A 17,356-nucleotide genomic window follows, 5' to 3' on the forward strand; every position below is an offset into this window, starting at 1 on the left:
TCTATAAAAATAAAACATGAAATAGGGACAATAGAGAATGATGATAATCCTTGACAATAAGGACGATGTCACATCTATCTTATTATCGTTAGTAGATAATCTATCACAGGTACCTATTAAACAGCTGAGTAAATGAATAAGTTGTTCTTTTCATAAATCTTCTTGACGTATTACTTTGGAAGCAGTTCTGTAAACCTCACTTAAAGATCACTCTTTCTATTGTAAAAATAGAGAAGAACCAGAAACTAAGAGAATACCTTCTACGAAAGAACTAACCTGGACAGAAAACATATGGGTAATGTTTATTCTAACAAAGACCAATAGTAAACTGAGTTCCTCTGATTTCTAAGCTAATACTGTACCTTAGAAATGTACTAGGCTCATGATACACCAAAGGAAATGCTGGGTTTGTAACATGAAACAGTAGCAAGTGAATGCTGGTAATTCTTAATTGAAAATCTATAACCAGGGTTCCCTGGTGGTCCGGTGGCTAAGAATCTGCCTTGCAATACAAGGGACATCAGTTTGATCCCTGGTCTGGTAAGATTCCACATGCCATAGAGCAACTAATGCCATGAGCCACAACGACTGAGCCTAAGCTCTAGAGCCCATGAGCCATAACTACTGAACCCACACGCTGCAACTACTGAAGTCCAAGTGACTAGAGCCTGTGCTCCGCAATAAGAGAAGCCACTGCAATAAGAAGCCCACATACCACAACTAGAGAAAGCCCATGTGCAGAAACAAAGACCCAGCACAGCCAAAAATAATTTTTTTTTTTAAGAAATAGACTTAGAAAATCGATAATCTTTTCAGAGGGCCTCAGGTGGCACTGTATGTGCACATGTATGTGTATAGCTAAATCTGTGTATTCTACTTTGGGAAATGAACAAAGCACAAGTCTATAATAAAGGACAAGATAGAACAGAAAGAACAGAAGAGACTCATGGCCTAAAACACATTATGGATCTGAACAGATTCTATAGCTGAATCCAGTCAGTCTACTAAATTGAAAAGACAGTTGCTATTTCCCAACCTCTAACAAACTAATAGGCAGAAAAACATTTATGAAAGCAATGTTAATTCCAAAGAGAAAAAGGAAGAAAAAGAAAAAAAAACAAAGCATGGAAATAAAGCACCATTTTATCTCTGCAAATATTAACTTCAATGCTGTTCTGTTATTTAATAGCACTAGAGAACGTCATTTAGAGACTAGTAATTTGATCATATTTAACATAGATTATCCTTCTATGAAGGCTTCCCTGGTAGCTCAATTGGTAAAGAATCTGCCTGCAGTGCAGAAGATCCTGGTTCGATTCCTGGGTCAGGAAGATCTCCTGGAGAAGGGATAGACTACCCATTCCAGTATTCTTGGGATTCCCTTGTGGCTCAGCTGGTAAAGAATCTGCCTGCAATGGAGGAGACATGGGTTCAATCCCTGGGTTGGGAAGATCCCCTGGAGAAGGGAAAGGCTACCCACTCCAGTATTCTGGCCTGGAGAATCCCATGGACTGCATAGTCCATGGGGTCGTAGAGTCGGACACGAGTGAGCGACTTTCACTTTCTGATTGTGGCCACCAAAGAGATGTAAATACATCCCAGGTACATGGAAAGTATGCTCATTAGTATCTGTAGATACCTCTTTGCCTCTCTTCTGTATCACCTACTAACTATAGGTGAAGTACAATATTGAAGCTAGCCTAAGAATTCATTAAGGGCAGCTTCAATCTCAAGTGTTTACATTTTAAATCAGTAGATGTATCAAGAAGTATTATCATACTTAACCTTAAGATACCTCCAAAAGTCAATTTTCCTGTATCCTAAAAGGCAACAGACCATCAACTCCATTTTACATATAAAGACACTGATTCAGCAGAGTTCATGAGGGTAAACACAGAAAAGCCTCGAAGAACCTCAAATAAGGTTAAAAATTCAAGTCTCAAGCACTGGCTCTGATTTTACTCCCTCACAAAGCCTACACAGAAACTAAACAGGTTTGATTCCTTTCAGTCATCCTATCTTAACAGTCAATTACACTTAATTTTTCAGCCATCATATTCATTTAGTTAAGAAGAAAGAAAAAATATGTTTGCATTACCATATAGGGAAAATACTCAAAGGGCAAACCCTCTTTGTCTTCCTGGTTTTTTACAGTTAAAAATATTGCTAGGATATGTGCTATAGCAAATGCAGCACAATACTAATTATTGGCTCTTAGAGGTGAGTTTGGAGAAGGCAATGGCACCCTACTCCAGTACTCTTGCCTGGAAAATCCCATGGATGGAGGAGCCTGGTAGGCTGCAATCCATGGGGTCACTAAGAGTCGGACACGACTGAGCGACTTCACCTTCACTTTTCACTGTCATGCATTGGAGAAGGAAATGGCAACCCACTCCACTGTTCTTGCCTGGAGAAACCCAGGGACAGCGCAGCCTGGTGGGCTGCCGTCTATGGGGTCGAGCAGAGTCAGGCACGACTGAAGCGACTTAGTAGTAGTAGTAGAGGTGAGTTAGGGACATTAACTGTAAAATTCTTTCAACTCTTCAGTATGCTTGAAAATTTTATGATAAATGTTGGGAGAGAAAGCTAATTATAATGTAAAAAGACATTCATAAAGAGATGTCTTATTTTACTCACTGGTCATATTGAGCCGGAGAGGGCAATGGCAACCCACTCCAGTACTCTTGCCTGGACAATCCCATGGACAGAGGAGTCTGGTGGGTTGCAGTCCATGGGGTTGCACAGAGTCAGACATGACTGAAGCGACTTAGCATCAGCAGCAGCAATATATGACCAAATTTATCTGTGAAAAAAGCATGTGTGTGTGTGTGTGTCATGAATCTGAAAGAGGGTTCATTTGTTAGTAAAAATCCACTAATGCTGACTAGGTTTCACAGGACACAGTGATATATTAGACTGCTGCTGCTACTGCTGCTGCTGCTAAGTCGCTTCAGTCGTGTCCAACTGTGCGACCCCATAGACGGCAGCCCACCAGGCTCCTCTGTCCATGAGATTTTCCAGGCAAGAGTACTGGAGTGGGGTGCCACTGCCTTCTCCGATATATTAGACTAGTATGTGTTTATCCTGCCTATAGCCCGCTTTGTCTACATGCAATGAAGGAAACTCTTATCTAACGTGGAGTAGGGGATTGTTTTAACAATAGTAACTCATCTAATGCTTAAATATTAGGTTGGTACAGTAGTAATTGTGGTTTTGCACGGTTGAACTTTGCCGTTTGATATTGGAATACATTCTTAAATAAATGTGGTTATGTTATGCATTTCTTGCTTTATGTTTTTTTGCTAATGACTTATTACTTGCCATTTATTTTATACTTATTTTAGACTAAGCATATGTTAGACAAAAACAAATTTGAGTGATTTCCTTATTCGAGTTCAAAATGTTTTGGAAAGTAGCAGAGACAACTTGCAACATCAACAACGCGTTTGGCTCAGGAACTACTAATGAACACATAGTGCAGTGGTGGTTCAAGAAGTTTTGCAAAGGAGAAGAGAGCTTTGAAGATGAGGAGCACTGTGCCTGCCACTGGAAGTTGACAATGACCAACTGAGAGCAATCATCAAAGCTAATCCTCTTATAACTACACGAGAAGTTGCCAAAGAACTCAATGTCGACCATTCATTCAGCATTTGAAGCAAACTGGACAGGTAAAAAAGCTTGATAAGTGAGTGCCTCAAAAGCTGACTGAAAATCAAAAAAGCGTCCTTTTGAAGTGTCATCTTCTTGTAGTCTATGCAACAATGATGAACCATTTCTCGATCAAATTGTGACGGGCAACAAAAAGTGGACTGTATACAATGATCAGTGATGACCAGCTCAGTGGGAGGACCGAGAAGCTGCAAAGCACTTCCCAAAGCCAAACTTGCACCAAAAAAAGGTCTCGGTCACTGTTTGGGGGTCTGCTGCCAGTCTGATTCACGACTGCTTTCTGAATCCAGCAAAAACCATTACATCTGAAAAACATGCTCAGCAAATCAATGAGATGCACTGAAAAGCGCTAATGCCACCACCGCACCATGTGCTTCCACTGCAAGAGCACAGGTTCAATGCAACCTCTGGTTGGAGAACTAAGATCCCACGTGGCACAGCCAAAAAAACAAAAAACTGGCCAAATCACAATCGAGACAACAGACCTCTACAACATGTACCTCAAATTATCTAATTATTTTTCTTCTCTTCTCTTCTCCTTTACACCTAGTAAAGGAATAAGACAAAAATCACACGCTCTAGAGAGCTCTTTTGGCACTAGAGAAATGACGATTCTAGAAAATTTAACTTCACTGTGAGCAGGAAACTCAGAATGGAATGTACAGAGGGAAATATGGTAAACTAAAGACAAAGAGGAATCCAGATTTGTGAAAACTGGTTCAAAAAAGGCAGACAAAATGAGAAGTCTGGGATGCCCTCAAGGGTTCCAGAACATTACACCTAAGCCAAGGAGGGCATCTGTTGTTTTGGGGTGCAGAGGTGTCCTGTTGAAACAATGGTGTACCCAAGGGTGGCAAGGTGTTAGAACAGGGAAAGTAAAAGAACAAGTAATTCATCTGTAGCTGAAGCCTAACCCTGAAAGCAAAGGGAAAAGGAGCAAAATATAAGGTAGGTGAGATAAAACAAGCTAGATTTTAATGTGTGTGTATATGGACTTCCCTGGTAATCCAGTGGCTAAGACTCCACAATCCCAATTGTGTGTGTGTGTGTGTGTGTGTGTGTGTGTGTGTGTGTGTGAGGGTACCTAACTGCATGATTACTTAATATCAAAGAGTAACAATGACTAAAGTATGATATCCAGGTTTCCAGCTTACATAACTAGGTAGTATAATTCAAAGAAAAAAGAATTCATTTATGCTTTGGTCATATTGAGTCTGAGATGCTGTGTGGCAGTCATATGGAGATGTTCAAGAGATCACTGAATAAATAAGCCTAGTGCTCAGGTAAATGGAGAAGGAAATGGCAACCTCTTCCAGTGTTCTTGCCTGGAGAATCCCAGGGACGGGGGAGCCTGGCGGGCTGCCATCTATGGGGTCACACAGAGTCCGACACGACTGAAGCAACTTAGCAGCAGCAGCTCAGGTAAAAGATCAAAACTGGACACAGAGAATTACAAATTGCCAGCTTATAAAAGATGCCAAGTGAAGCTACCAGGGTGGATATGTAACAAACTATGTAGAACAATATTCTTCTAAATGTTATCCAAGACAGCTGACCAGAGACATCACAAATACCTGGAATGTTTGTTAATACACAAATTCCTGGGCTCCATCCCAAGCCTATTAAGTCAAAATCCCTGGGCATAAGCCCAGGAACCCATGTTTCACCCATTCACTAATTCATTCATTCCAAAAACGTGTGCTCAAAGACCATTCTAGGCATGAAGAATACAGCAACTATGAAATAAACAAGACCCCTGTACTTATAGGTTTGAGGTTTTGGCTATGGCCAGACTATAGACAAGAAAACAAACAAGATAACTAAGATAGTGGTAAGTGCTATGGAGCAAATAAAACAGAACTGTAATGAAAGAATAGTAAGAACAGGGAAATGAGGCACAAGGTAAGTCACAGCAGTTGGCAGTGGTGAGATCATGAAGGCTTCTGTAAGTCACATTCTTAAATTCTCCAAGAGATGCTATGCCATTAAGGTTTAAGAAACAGAGGTAAAGAGAGAGAATACAATAGTAACCTTAAGGAAAATACATATTTAAGGGATGAGGAGGGGACAAAGGGCCAGGAATGCAAGTGGAAAAGAAAGTAGTATCACTGAAACATTTTACGAAAGAGAAGGGTCAAAAGTGACAAATGCTCCAGTATGAAAAGAAATCCATTAAACTAACAAGGTCCACCATATTCTTCCCACTGATGTTGATGGCTGCTGGGAGCAGCTCCACCAATAGTTTAGAAACACTAAGTGACCGTTCGCCTTCTACACAGTCACAGCACACTGCTTCCTGCTAGTTAGCAGCTGGTTACTGTCCTAGATCTTTTTCCCTTTTCCCACAGAATCACAAAGGAGACAACATAATTTGTGAGCATAGGAATAAAACTATATTTCAAATATATCACTTATTAAGTATGAGCTGTCACTGCCTTGATTACTTCCCTCCTCGTTCTGTTAGAAAGCTTACAGAAGTCTGAGCCACTCTTCTCCAAGGCATAAAGAACACCCACAGTGTTGCCCACGTGTCAAAACCATGCAAAGTCTTAAAAACTGATAGAAGTCCTTGCAACTGGCACATGCAACAAAAACACTGCCCCCATAAAAACATGAACTGCATCCTTGGAAAATCTATCTTTTAATATGAATGTTGACCACTTTAAGGTTTGATGAGCTTTTAGGAAAAAGAAAATGCTTTGCAGATATGAAACATGGTTTTGATCATTATTAGTAATAAACACTGCAGCACAAATGTTGTTATCAACATGAAACACACAAAAAACATCACATAAGGTAGATAATGAATCAAGTGGCAAAGGAAACTACTTAATAATTAAGTTAAAAGTTTACCTCTATGCTGTACACTAGACGAGAATTATATAGAAAACTAGCAGTGGGAGCAAAATTACCTCCAAAATGGCCATCATCAAAAAATCTAAAAATAAACACACACACACACACACACACACAAATAAAATTTAAAAAAAAAAGAAAGAAAGAAAGAAAAAATCTACAAACAATAAATGCTAAAGATGGTGTGGAGAAAAGAAAACCCTCCTAAACTGTTGGTGGAAGTGTAAATTGGTACAGCCACAATGGAGAACAGTATGGAGGTTCCTCAAAAAGCTAAAAAGAGGGACTTTCCTGATGGTCCAGGTTAAGAATCTGCCTGCCAACGCACGGGACATAGGTTTGATCCCTGGTCCAAGAAGGCCCTACGTGCCTCGGCAGAGTAGCGCGCCATAGCTACTGAGCCTGTGAGGTGCAGCTACTGAAGCCCACATGCCTAGAGCCTGTGCCCCACAACAAGAGGAGCCGCTGCAATGAGAAGCCCATGCATCACAACTAGAGAGCAGTTCCCATTCTCCCCAACTAGAGAAAGTCCACACACAGCAACAAAGACCTAGCACAACAATAAATAAATATTAAAAAAAACCCTAAAGACAGAAATAATACATGAACCAGCAATCCCACTACTATGCATATACCCTGAGAAAACCATAATAGCCATAATTCAAAAAGACACATGTACCCCAATGTTCACTGCAGCACTATTTATAATAGCCAGAGCACAGAAGCAACCTAAATATCCATTGACAGATGAATGGACAAAAATGTGGTACATATATACAATGAACTATTAGCCATAAAAAATAGTGAAACTAGGTCATTTGCAGTGATGTGGGTGGACCAAGAGTCTGTCATACAGAGTGAAGTAAGTTAGAAAAACAAGTATCGTATATTAATTCATATGTATGGAATCTAGAAAGATAAGCTTGTTTGCAAGGCAGGATTAAAGACAAAGATGTAGAGAACAGACTATGGACACATGGGGAAGGAGCTGAAGGTTAAGACAAACTGCAGTGTAGGACTGACATATATACACTGTACATAATGTATATAATGTACATATGTATATGTAATAATCTACATAATATATAATATATACACACACATTAATGTGTGTAAAATAGCTAGTGGGAAGTTGCAGTATAACAAGCAAGCTCAGCTTGGTCCTCTGTGACGATCTACAGCGGTGGAAGGAAGGAGTGGGATGGGAGAGAAAGAGGTTCAAGAGGGAGGGGATATATGTATACAAACAGCTAATTCACTTTGTTGTACAGCAGAAACTGACATAACATTGTAAAGCAATTATATTCCCCCACACACAGAAAAAGATACATACATCCCAACATTCACTGCAGCACTACTTATAATAGCCAGGACATGGAAGCAGCCTAAATGTCCATTAACAGAGGAATGGATAAAGAACATGTGAAATATATATACAGTGGAATATTATTCAGTCATGAAAAGGAACGAAACAGTGCATTTGCAGCAACATAGAAAGACTTAAGAGATCATCATGCTGAGTGGAGTTAAGTCAAACAGAAAAACAAATACCGTATATTAATGCTTTTATGTGGAATCTAGAAAAATGGTACAGATGAACTCATTTGCAAAGCAGAAATACAGATGTAGAGAAAAAAACTTACGGATATCAAAGGGGAAGGGGCTGGATGGGATGAATTGGGAGGTTGGGATTGACATATATATATATACTACTATATATAAAACAGAAAACTAATCAGAACCTACTGTATAGCACAGGGAACTCTATTCAGAGCTCTGTGGTGACCTAAACAGGAAGGAAATCTAAAAAGGGTGGGATATACATATAAATATGTATGTGTGTGTGTGTGTGTGTGTGTGTGTGTGTGTGTGTGTAACTGATTAACTTCACTATACAGGAGAAACACAACATTGCAAAACAAATATACTCCAATAAAAATTAACTTAAAAATATTATCTCCAGGGCTTCCCTGGTGGCTCAGTGTTAGAATCCACCTGCCAAGGGGAGACATGGTTTGATCCCTGGTACAGGAAGATCCCACATGCTGCAGAGCAACTAAGCCCAGGAACCACAACTACTGAAGTCCGCATGCCCTAGAGACCGAGAAGTCATTGAAATGAGAAGCTTCCGCACCACAACAAAGAGTAGGCCCCACTGGCTGTAACTAGAGAAAAGCCCACACAGCAACGAAGACCCAGCACAGCCAAAAACAGATATATAAATATTATCAAAAAACATTACCTCCAAAAGATCAAGTGAGAACTTGACTGGTCTGCAAGTCAGTTTTTTCCTTCTTTTCCCACTGCCTCACAGATGCACAATCAAAAATACCAATTAGAAATAAACTAAGTTATTTTATTAAAGTTTTTGCACAGCAAAGGAAATCATAAACAAAATGGCAACCCTCAGAATGGAAGAAAGTATTTGCAAATGAAGCAACAGACAAGGGATTAAGCTCCAAATATATATAAGCAGCTCATGAAGCCCAATTAAAAAAAAAAATCAATCAAAAAATGGGTGGAAGATCTAAACAGATATTTCTCCAAATAAGACATACAGAGGGCCAGTAAGCACATGAAAACATCCTCAATATCCTCAACATTTGCCTTACTACAGAAAGGCAATCAAAACTACAACGACGTATCACCTCACACTGGTCAAAAGGCCATCATCAAAAAACCTACAAATAATAAACGCTAGAGAGGGTATGGAGAAAAGAAAACCCTCCCACACTGTTGGCGGGAATGTAAAATGGTACAGCCACTATGGTGAACAGTATTGTTTGTTGTTTAGTCACTAAGTCATGTCCAACTCTGCAACTCCATGAGCTGTAGCGTGCCAGGTTCCTCTGTCCATGGGATTTCCCAGGAAAGAATACTCAAGTCAGTTGCCATTTCCTTCTCCAGGGCATCTTCCCCACCCAGGGATCAAACCTGCATCTCCTGCACTGGCGGGCCAATTCTTTACCACTGAGCCCTGGAGGCGGATTCTTCTCCAGGGAAGCCCCACGAACAGTATGTAGGTTCCTTAAAAAAGTAAAAACAGAACTACCACATGACCCAGCAGTCCTACTCCTAGGTATAAACCCGGAGAACACCATAATTCAAAAAGATACCTGCATCCCAATGTTCAGTGCAGCACTATTTACAATAGCCAGGACATGGAAGCAACCTAAATGTCCATAAACAGAGGAATAAAGAAGACATGACACATATACATATACATATACATATACATATACATATACATATACATATATGAGTGAGTGAGTGAAGTCACTCGGTCGTGTCCAACTCTGCAACCCCATGGACTGCAGCCTAACCAGGTTCCTCCATCCATGGGATTTTCCAGGCAAGAATACTAGACTGGGTTGCCATTTGCTTCTCCAGGTGATGTTCCGGACCCAGGGATTGAACCCAGGTCTCCCGCATTGTAGGCAGACGCTTTACCGTCTGAGCCACCAGGGAAGATCCATTATATAGTGGAATATTATTCAGCCTTAAAAAGGAACGAAATAGTAGCATTTGCAGCAACAAGGACAGAGCTAGAGATTACCACACTGAATTAACTAAGTCAGATAAAGACAAATATTATATGATATTGCTTATATGTAGAATTTTTTTTTAATGATACAAATGAACTTATTTACAAAACAAAGTCATGAACATAGAAAACAAACTTATAGTTACCAAAGGGGTAGGGGGTGAGGAATAATCAGGAAACTGGGATTGACATATTCACATAACTACATATAAAACAAATAACTAATAAGAATCTGGGCCTCCCAGGTGGCTCATTAGTAAAAGAATCCGCCTGCTAATGCAGGAGACACAGGTTAGATCCCTGGGTGGTAAAGATGCCCTGGAGAAGGAAATATCAACCTACTCCAGTATTCTTGCCTGGGAAATTCCAAGGACAAAAGGGCCTGGCAGGCTACAGTCCATCGGTCACCGAAGAGTTGGACATGACTTAGCAACTACACAACAACACAACAGTAGCACAAGGAATCAATATTCTGAAATTTGGGTTTCAGAGTATTTCAGGGGTGGGATGAACTGGGAGATTGGGATCGGCATATATACACTATTGATACTCTGTAAAAAATAGACAACTAATGAGAAACTACTATATAGCACAGGGAACTCTACTCAATGCTCTGTGGTGACCTAAATGGGAAGGAAATCCAAAAAAGAGGAGATATATGTGTATGTATAGCTGATTCAGGCTTCCCAGGCAGCACTAGTGGTAAATAGTGGTAACTAGCAGCAGCAGCAGCAGCAGCAGGAGATACAAGAAACACAGTTTCGATCCCTGGGATGAAGAGCCCCTGGAGGAGGACATGGCAACCCACTCCATAATTCTTACCTGGAGAGTCCCATGGACAGAGAAACCTGACAGGCTGTAACAGTCCATAGAGTCACAAAAAGTCCGACACGACTGAAGTGACTTGGCACACATGCATACATAGCTGATTCACTTTGCTATACAGCTAACACAACATTGTAAAGCAACTATACTCTAATAAAAATTAATTAAAGGCATCCCTAGTGGCTCAGTGATAAAAAATCTACCTGTCAATGCAGGGGACACGGGTTCGATCCCTGATCAGGGACGATCCCACATGCCTGCCACAGAGGAACTAAGCCCATGTGCCACAATTATTGAGCCTATCCTCCAGAGCACAGACTCAAAAACAAAATCTATTGAGCCATGTGCCACAACTATTGAAGCCCGCCCATCCACCCTAGAGCCCCCGCTCCGCAGCAAGAGAAGCCACTGCAATGAGAAGTGTGAGCACCACAACTAGAGAGTAGCCCCCATTTGCTGCAACCAGAGAAAAGCCTGCACAGCAATGAAGATCCAGCACAGGCAAAAATAAATAAGTAATTTTTAATTAATTAATAACTCTGTAATGAGCTATATGGGGAAAATTTTAAAAAAGTGGATATATGTATAACTGGTTCACTCTGCTGTATAGCAGAAACACAACAATGTAAATCAACTATACTCCAATAAAAATTAATTAAAAAAGAAAAAAGAAATTGAACTGTTTCTTTTTTAACTTACAGAGCTTTATTTTTTTATTTTTTTGGCCACACCATGAGGCTTGTGGGATCTTAGTTCCTCCACCAGGGATTGAATGCAGGCCCTCAGCAGCGAAAGCACAGAGTCCTAACGGCTGGACTGATTATTTTAAACCCTGCTGATTACCTCATTTATCTTTACACTTCTAGCTAGCTCTACAGGATAAGGACTCAAGCTGAGATATTTTGGGACCTCAAAGTAATTGTATGGGTATAAAACTACAGTTTTTACTTGCCTGCAAAAGAGTCTTAGTCTTCAATGAAAAACAAACACAAGCTGCAGACCACCACTAACACCTTTAGTGCATTGGTCTAGGTCAGGGAAGAGACCGTACAAGAACACTTAACAACTGGCTTCATTTTGTTCCCCCAAGAAAATACCCAGAAAGGTCTAAAAATTATCTCCTAGCTGTTAAAGAGACTGAAAAGATTTTTTTTTTCCCCTTGTGGTATACAAATTAAGGAGGGATAGAATAAAATGTTTTTTTTTAATTACCAGAAGTGTTTTGACTACTGGAGACATGACTGCCTGAGCTTTGGGGTGGTTTTTTTTTTTTTTACCTTTTCTCCTTATCCTCTCTCATCTCCAGCCTGGGGTTCCCAATTTAATTAGTTCTTTTTTAAAACATTCCAGGAAACTTACTGTCAAAACTAGAAAGCTGACAGGACTTCTGTGATGATCCAATGGTTAAGAATCTGCCTAGCAATGCAGGGGATATAAGTTTTGATCCCTGATCAGGGGCACAAAGATCCCAGATGCTGGAGCAACTAAGCCTGCTCACCGCAACTGGTGTCTGGGTGCCACACTGAAAAATCCCGCATGATGCATCTAAGACCCGATGAGCCCAAATTAACGAATTAATTAATTTAAACAAAAACTAGAAAGCAGAAACGGTTTTCCCAATATAGAATCAAACAACTGGATTGAACAACTCACAAGAGATCTTGCAGAAAAGCAAAAAGTGCCTGGATTTACAAAACATCCCAGAACCTTTCCTTTCATACAGCCCAAGTAAAAATAATGGAAGCACTGTAGATTCATGTAATTAGGGCTTTCAACACCCATTTTTTTAAGAGTTGGAGAAAACAGACACATGCTAAGGAAATCTAAGGGAACTCAAGAAGGAATTAAAACAGATCTAGGTTAAGAAATCTTTCCTATCTATATCTGTTTTCAGAAATAAACTCAAATTTAAGAACGAACAGACAGAATAACTTTATCAGAGAGATGGAACAACTGCTACTTTACCAAAGTGGCAACCACAGTAAGAACAAAAGGTAACCAGAAAAGACAATGAAGTGGAATGTTTTCTACAGAGGGTGAGACGATACAGCAGGAGGAAAATACTAAAGCCACTGTGTATGAAGACGGTCTCTAAAATTAGACCCACCAACTGTATTCATGCACACATATTCAAGCCATGAGTCCAGTTATTTTTCCTACTTGTAAGTTGGCAGCACCTTTCACAGAGGGACATTTAGAGTCCTTTATCCCATCTCACTAGTAGACACAGGGGAAAAAATAAAAACAACACCCGTCTGCACACACACAGAATTTCACAAAATTCTCTCCTCTGTACTTCCTGGAGCCATGTAATGAAAACGCAGCACTTTTATCCCTTCCTCAAAACTTGCTTTCTCCTAAAAGCTTTCCTCGAGTTCATGAAGAGACCTGGCACAGGAACAAGCAATGCCTCGTTCAGAAACCGTTACCTATACTGAAACATCAGTACTCAGTACAGTATTTATCTCTTAAGAGGTGAGAATGTAAGATGTTTGAGTATCTCTAGGTACTGAGACAGACTTCCTAGAAACTTTGTCAAAGGATTTTAAAAGGAGCAAATGTGGTAGAAGCCTTTATCAATGTGCCAAAATTTTACCAGAAAGTATTCACAAAACGAGAATATACCTCTCTACGTTAATAACAACAGTATCAGACCCAATCCAATATACACATGATCCCCAATTCTCCCATACTCCCACCCCCAACTCAAACCATTCTCTCATAGGATTGGAAGCTTTCAACGTCCTGATTAAAATTTAAACAAAAATAGCTTTGCAACCAGCATTCTTACAAAGTGTTAAAAGCACTATCTCACCCCTTTCACCTTCCTACGCTGAAAAACAGTGGCCAGGGCTGCCCCCAGAGAGAAATCTCATCCAGGCCACTTTAGCCAGAGGTCAATGAAGATAACAAATGCACCAATCAAGAAATAAGAAAGGAAAAAATAAACGACAGAAAATCCACAGAACTCAGGGGGCCTGCTCCTTTATCCTCAGACTTAATTTAGTTGCTAAAAATGACCCCAAAAATGGGTTTGTGGAAAGAAGGATCACACGTTCCCCACAATCAAACACGCCACCATTGTTAGAGAAGGGTTTTCTTACAAGTTTTCAAGCTCAACTGTCTCCACATTAATAGGAGGGGGGAAAAAATCTAACCCATACAGCCCAGACTATAAATATTAACATTTTCAGTCTACTGAAAAATTCAAAGTGGAACCAGCCTACTTAGTTCTGAGGCCAAAGAGGTAAGGATGGTGATATCTGTCTCTTCGAGGATGTGAACCAACCTCCAGGAAGAGCCTGAAACAGTAAAAATTCTGACCACATGAGATCTGAGATAATCTTCCTCTAAGACACCACGCTCCATTCTCTCTGCTTTCAAAGTGCTTTCACTCAAAGACCTGAAAACACAAGACTTCTGTCAAAACAGAAACGTGGCAAGAACTGACAGAAAAAAAAATCTCAAGTTCTTCCAATAAATAGCTTATAAAAGCCTAGTGGAAATTCATGTCTCTCATTTATGACAATGAGAGAGTTCAAGAATAAAACTTCTTTATGTAGTTAGTCAATAAATTTGTTGAGCACCTGCTGCATGTCAAGGGCTATGCTAAGAGCCGAGGATACAGCAACTGATGAAGATTATCTAAACCTCATGCAGCTTATTTTCTAAAGGGTGAGACTAAACATATATAGTACGTTATCTGTTGATGAGTAAGGAGGAAATTAAAGCCAAGTGGGATAGAAAGTTATGTAACTGTATGTGGAGGAAGGGCTTTGCAACTTCAATAGTCTAGGAAATGTCACTGTTAGTGACTTTTGAGCAAAGACCTAAAGGAGGTGAGGATACAGGGTTATGCAGCTTTACAGAAAAAGGTGATCCAGGAAGGCTCACCAGCACAGCTGCTGAGGCAGATGTGCCTAAAGTGCTCAAGCAACAGTGAGGAGACCAGTGTGTTTGCTGCTGGGCAGAAGAAGGGGGCAGCAGGTAAGGCTGCTACAGATCTTGGACTTTAAAGACGACTGTAAGGTCTCTGGGTTTTATTCTGATACAGGAAGGAAGCCATCTCTTCAGCCTCCTTTCGATTAAAAAAAATCAGGCATCCTATTCTTACATGCGCAAATTTTTAAAATTTTGTTTTAAAACTGAAGATCTACAGTATAAATCATATAGTGGACACTAAACTGGAATTTAAACACTGAAAAATAACACTGTAAAATATTATTAACTGTTAGTGAAAATTAGTAATACAACTTTTGCTGAGCGTTCATCAGACCCTCAAGAAAGGTTCTCCGTTCTCTCAGCCCTGTGGAGAAATGCGAAGAGAAGGAAAAATACAACTAAAAGTGAACTGAATTGACTACCACTTTCTACCACTATTTAAGCCATTTTAGTCTTGATGCCCCAGACTCCTCGGGGCGGGGAGATAAGAGGAATAAAACGAGGCGGGGGGCAGGGGGGAAGCATTAAGAAGAAAGAGGAGCACAAGCAGCTGATTCAAATGTCAATCTGACTATCCAAAAATACAATTTAAAAAATAGGCTAGGTATTTGTGCAAGTTCTTAGGTGGAACCTGTCACCTCCCTCCACCAGTCACCATGCTGCCTACCAACAACACAGGGCTCAAGCTTCTCAATGTTAATTAAGTCTATTTGGAAAAAAACACATAAAAGGACATCCATCCAACTGAGAGCTGAATTTAAATTTTTCCACACCAGTCTCTGGTTTAATGAACCTCTGGGACTGTTATTCGGTCATTTTTCATCATTATCCAAGAACAATTCATTTTGAATGAATAAATACTCTGTGGAGCTACTAGGCTAATGGTCACAAATGTTGCAATTTGGGGCTCCAGAGGTAATCAAAACCAAGAAGAGTTTTCAAAGCCTCAAGAGTTAGCTGCAACCGAAGCGTAGGCCCAACTTTTAAGCTTCAGAAACATCTCCTTGTATGTTCCAACTCAAATCTCTGTCCGTCTAATACACTCGGGCACCACCAAGATCTGAAACACTCCAACACCTTTCCCTCCCATTTTTCCAAGGCTCGAAGAAAAACGGAGATCCAAGAAACACATGAGACTAGTCACCCTGGCGCACAAGGGCACAAGTTTTTAGATCCCACCGCACAGGCCACAGGTGGCCCCAGTCCCCCCACCCCCCGCCCCGCGCCCCTCGCTTCTCGCCTGCGCTCCCGGTACACACCCGGGGCGTCTCTGGCCTCCGAGCCGTCCTTCACCGGAGGCTCGGGTCGACCCACCGCCCGCGGGTCTGGGCAGCGCCAGCGCGGGGAACCCAGGCCAGGGGGCCTCCGCCCACCCACTCACCCACCCGCCCGCGCGGCCGCCACGCCCCCTCCCCACGGGCCGCCCGCGTCGCCCGCCCCCTCGGCCCGGAGGTGGCCTCACCTCACGCGGGCCGTAGCGGGGAGGGCGCCAGCGTCTCCGCCCGCCGCCCGGGCCCACGGCCGCACGGCTGCGGCTCGGCCCCGACGGCCGGCGGCGGCGCGCTTCTGGGGGCGGGCTCTTCTCAGCGGGGGTTTCCCCAGGGCCCAGGGCGGGGGAACAGGGGGGACTGGGGCGGGGGAGGGGAAAGGGGCTTGGGAAGGAAGGGGGAGAGGGGGAGAAAAGGGGGAAACCAAACCCGGAAAGGGAGAAAAGGGGGGAGGGGGAAAATCAGAAGGGGAAGAAAGGCCCAGAGTCCGCCCCCCGCTGCGGCCTGCGCCCTACGTCACCACGGCCGGCGTAGTCGTCACCGCGTCCTGCGCCCGGCGCTTCTGTGCTTCCTGTGTGCCTGTCTCCACGCCTGCAGACCCCCCCTGCGTGTTCTCCCACCTACCCCGTGCGCTCACTCACGCTCTCAACTCTGTCGCTTCCGCTGCGTTACCTCTGTCTTCAGCCGCCAATCCAGATCCACTGCGCCCCTTAGTTCACGTGAAACAGATCAAGCCGGTCAGAGTCACCCTTGCTTTAAACATGATACTAATAACTGAAATTTAAGTTTACGGAGTACTTTCAAAATAGCCTTTCACCTAGGATTGTAACTCCTGCTCCCAAAACAGCATATATGAAGTAGATACTTGTAAATGAATAAAGATCATGTAGTAAGTAAATGCCCAGTTTTTCTTTGATGTAAAAGTTTAACTCGACATAAAGTAGGTTTCAAATGGGTATATCTTTCCTTTGCTCCTTTGCCTTTCACTTCTCTTCTTTGCCTTCACTTCTCACCAGGGCTTCCCTGGTGGCTCAGATGGTAAAGTGTCTGCCCGCAATGGGGGAGCGAGTTCGATTCCTGGGTTGGGAAGATCCCCTGGAGAAGGAAATGGCAGTCCACTCCAGCACTCTTGCCTGGAAAATCCCATGGACGGAAGAGCCTGATAGGCCGCAATCCATGGGGTCGCAAAGACTCGGACACGACTGAGTGACTTCACTTCTCTTCTTTTCATAGCTGTTTGTAAGGCCTCAGA

The 17,356-nt window shown here is 41.9% G+C and overlaps 1 protein-coding gene across 17 annotated transcripts in view; it reads right to left on the minus strand.

Annotated features, from left to right (window-relative positions):
• Positions 1–16,639, minus strand: part of R3HDM2 (R3H domain containing 2) — a 160,320-nt gene extending 143,681 nt beyond the window's left edge. For 6 of the 17 annotated variants that reach the window (XM_027542316.1, XM_027542312.1, XM_027542306.1 and 3 more), the window contains exon 1: positions 16,299–16,395. The gene's annotated coding sequence lies outside the window, so the exon portion shown is untranslated. Of the gene's footprint in view, positions 1–16,298 lie in introns of all 17 variants that reach the window. The other 11 variants (XM_027542305.1, XM_027542307.1, XM_027542318.1 and 8 more) reach the window with 9 other exon arrangements.
• Positions 16,640–17,356: the final 717 nt, after the last annotated feature.

Source organism: Bos indicus x Bos taurus, chromosome 5 (genome assembly GCF_003369695.1).
Source record: "Bos indicus x Bos taurus breed Angus x Brahman F1 hybrid chromosome 5, Bos_hybrid_MaternalHap_v2.0, whole genome shotgun sequence".
Classification (NCBI taxonomy): Eukaryota; Metazoa; Chordata; class Mammalia; order Artiodactyla; family Bovidae; genus Bos; species Bos indicus x Bos taurus.